Below are 4,368 nucleotides of genomic sequence, written 5' to 3' on the forward strand. Positions count from 1 at the left end.
GCCACGCCCCCACCTTTCCTTCCTATCCTGTCCCTCCTGAACAGCCTATATCCCTTGATATTCACCAGTAACAACATTTTGCTTGGACAAATTATGATAAAAACAATTTTAAAAGCCAAATTTCTATTTTTTGTACTGTTTCTTATTCCCTCCCCACTACAGATACAGATTTATAAACCCTAGAAAGAAATCTTCATCTAGGTTTTCAATAAACAGAAAGGCTGCAGTTTCTGTTAGCCTCTGTTGTAATGTAAATAGAAATTAGGTTATGTTGCCCCATAGCATGCAGTACAATTGTATAGCCATCACCCAACACAGAGTGACTCTTCACTATCTTCAGGGTACCCTAGGAAAGATTAGCTGGCATAGCTACACCAGCAACTCTGTATAAATGCAGCTTCTATGGCTCAGAAGTGCTTTTGCTAGCATTACTTATCCAGAATCTTCAAATTGCATACGGTATATCAACAGAAGGACCCTTTTTTTGCTAGTAATGCTGTGCCTAGAGGAGGAGGAAGCCTTTTGGCTGTTACAAAAATGTTACAAAAATTTTAATTGGACCCCTGGGTGACAATATTATGTACTTAAAAGTTCAGAACATACACCAGCCCTAAGCAAATCCTGGGGCATTGTATGATATCACTGCATTTAACAGGACATCAAACAAAATTATAGTTTAAAAGAATCTCTCTTCCAAGTCAGAAGAAAAGATTGTTCACCTGTTATACAAGTATAATCAGATGAAACACATGAGAGTGATTTAGGAGCAAGTACCATAAAAGAATGGGATGTGAACTTTAGTCACACAGTACTTAAAAAAAAAAATCAATGTTTTTAACATTTAGAATTACTGTGTGGCTGAAAAAGCATTTTACATTGTGAAATATAGCTGATGTTTGAAATCTTATTGTTTTATTTACCACTGCATTTACAGCACACCCCTGCTAGTTAGCCAGCTACTTATAAAACATGTTTAATGTTTACAAGCACTCAGTGCGGTTATAAACTGATTTTAAGGGCATGCAAACATGGTATGTTAACTGTATTACATGCACCATAGTTGCCCCCTGGAAAAACAAAAAAAGTCATTTTCTCTAGTAAACTGAAGTGTCTCATCCTGAATCTTGTAAATAGGCTGCACTGTGCAAACTAGTCGACTTACCAGCATTTAATGGGAACCAAAGAGATCAATAACTCTTACTTACTATAAGTGATGGAACACTGTGTACTTCAGGGCTGTTAAAAATTGTGTGATAAACAACTGCTTGATAGAAACACAGAAATTAAACATGAGGAAAAACAACATAGTGGCTGCAGCAAGTTAGTTCCGTTGCAGTGTGTGGGGAATTTATCTACACTGAGTATTGGCTTGAATCTAATCTCACTTAGACAGTTTTTACTTTGATGCTTACTCCTAATATATACTGATATAACCAATAGCGAAATCAGGCCAAATGTTTCCTAACATATTGAGATAAGAATAGGCATCAAGATAAGACAAACACGTCTGTGTTTATCTATTTATGAAAATAAAAAATCAAGAGATGATTATGCGCTCCAGTCCCTCAGTGCAGCTAACTAAAACAAATACCAAAAGCAAGTTCTTGTCTTTATGTTGTAAGGGTTAATAGTCTCTTGGGGCTATTACGAAAAAGAAGCCTTTGAGAATCTAACATATCCACAGGTTCTCCTTTAATTCTTACTTTGTTACCACTTTCAACAAATCCTAACACTTTAGGATCAAATGATTTTCCCTTGCAAAACTCAGGCTGGTTTGTTCCTCTCATTAAATTCATCAAGATGTTTTATAACTTTCCCTCTGTAAGGATCTTTGCAGCTACTTTTTCCTGGTACTGTGGTGAGGGTCTGTAATTCCTCAGAGAACCATTAGTCCCTCTTGCAAAGATTGATACAGTGTTGGCTACATTCCAGTCCTCTGGTCTAGTAGTTGCTTTTAATGATAAATTACATGCAATATTTTTGTTAGTAGCTCAGCTACTTCATTCCTTAGTTCTTTAAACTCCCTTGGATGAATGCCATGCAGGCCTGATGATTTACTATAATTTAGTTACTGGAACTAATCGATCATCTCTTTATTGATACTTCCACCTCTGACTCTGTTTCACCTTCACTATTCTCTGCCTTGCTGTTACTTATTCCCTAAGTACAATAAAAATACTGTATACATGAAATGAGTCATGGCTTGTCCATGACTACATGGCTGCATGTAGTTCACAGGACATGTATGGCCAGACTCTGTTCAGTGCCTTACATAAAGGGCTCCTGTTAGCAAACAGAATTAAGTATGCCCTTTTCCTCAAATGTTCAAGACAGTTTCATCTTGTGTATATCATCAGACAAACTAAAACTGTTCAAACAAGTTGTTAGGTGTCCATTCCCTGCTTCACTCATTGGTGCAAGTGCACTAGATTTCTGAACAAACCATTTATTTTGTGGGCTGCAGAATGAGCTGTTGCAAGAGGGGGTTGTTTGTGAACCAGGGAAACATTCAGACCATTGAACTTGCCCACTATTACTCATCCAGTAGATCAGGACTGTCTGACTTCTGAGTAGCCAGGAGCTTTATGTCCCTCTGGGCCACATACGCTGTGTGGGTCACACCATGTGCCACCCCCGCCCCAACCCCCTACCATGCTGTATGCATCCCTAGGTCCCCTCCTACCCCCAGTCTTCTGGCTGTGGGCTCCCTTCACCCCACAGGCCACACCACCCTGCCTCACCCTCAGGGTTGTGGCAGGAAGCAGAAACCGGAGGAGGGAGAACTCAGAGACTCTGGCAGCAGCAGAGTGATGGGGGAGCAATACCCCTACAAGGAGGTCAGGAGCCACAGGTTAGCACCTTGGGTGCTGCTTGCAGCCCACAGGCTGCCAGTTAGCCCTGAAATTGATTTTATTGTCCTTTCATATCCCTAATGATTTTGATGTCACTGTTGTTCTTGTCCTTAGGCTGATAGTACCTTCATTATACTTGCCTTCTTTATGTTCTATTATTTGTATCCATGTTGACTGTTCCAACTCCCTTTTGTATCTCTCCTCTGCAAATTAGTTCTTAAACTCTTAGGACAGAATCCTATATACACTTCAATGGATAGTTTCTAAATGCATAAGTTCTGGTTTTTTTGACATTTGTATACAGTTCAGTAAAAATGGCTAATGGTGACTAAATTTGACACCTGCAAATGCAGGTGTCAAATTTAGTCATGATTAGTTAATGCACAGTAATGTATGTGTAAATGTGACATGGCACCAACTTTAGTGCTGTGTCTGCCCTACCAGTAGGGGGCTGGCTTGAGCCCAGCCCCAAGGCTCCTGGCTGGGAGTCTCTCCTGTCCCAGGGCTGGGCTGCTGTCTGCTAGCCCCCTAGCTTAAAACTATAAAATCTTTCAGCCATTTTATGCTTTGGGGTATACCACATAAAAGCCTCGTAGGTCCTGTTCAATCCTCAGGATCACTGCAGGCCTCATGTGGGCAAAAACAAAAGCTGCCTTTGCCTGGTCTGTCCCTCTCCAGAGCTGCTGCTTGGCCACAGGTGAGTGTTACAATGGGCTGCAGCTTTCTGCACCCCCTGCCCAGCCCGGATATCCCCCCAAGGCTGCTGGCTTGCTGTCTCTGGTAGCAGGGCCAGCACCTGCTCCCTGCTGTTGCTCACACCCATCAGTGTCTTTCGTTCTTGCAGGTCCTGTGGTGAACTGCCTTTGCTGCGTGGCTTCTAGTCCATGGCTGTGCCCCTGCACTGGGTGCAGCTAGCAGCTGTCCAGGGCCAACATCATAGGGACAGCTGTGCAGGGCCCCAGATAGCTGGCGTGGGACATCATGTCCTCACCATCCTTGCCACTGAGCCTCATCTCTGTCCATGTGTGCACACCGATGCTGACTGCCCAGGACTCTAACTGGACCCAGGAGGAGGTTGGCGACCCCAAGGTAATCTAGGAGGGTGCCAAGGTGCTTGGGCAGTGTGAGTGGAGCAAGTACTGGAACACCCACATTTATGAGTCCCTGTCAGGCAGCATGCTGGAGTGAGGGCCTTCCCAGTCAGCATGGCAGTGCCAAATTAAGGTCAAGGCCTTGTGGGCACAGTGGATAACCATGACCAACTACAATTATCGTTCTGGTTAAGACCATAGCCTTTATGTGGGAGCTGTTCCAGTTTTTGGTTCCCTGGTACCCAGGCCACACCCCTGCAAGTGTCACAAGCAGGGGCAACCTGCCTAAGCCCCTGCTCCATTCTGACCCCTTTGATGACACATCACTGGAGGAGAAGATCTTGGGCCTTCAGTGCCCTGCCTTGCCCTTCTCCCCAACTGCTGCATCCATTGGCAGTTTGGGGAGACCAGGCCAGTGATTGCCT

This window comes from Gavialis gangeticus, unplaced genomic scaffold (genome assembly GCF_001723915.1).
Source record: "Gavialis gangeticus isolate Ggan-Ray unplaced genomic scaffold, GavGan_comp1, whole genome shotgun sequence".
In the NCBI taxonomy this organism is placed as follows: domain Eukaryota; kingdom Metazoa; phylum Chordata; order Crocodylia; family Gavialidae; genus Gavialis; species Gavialis gangeticus.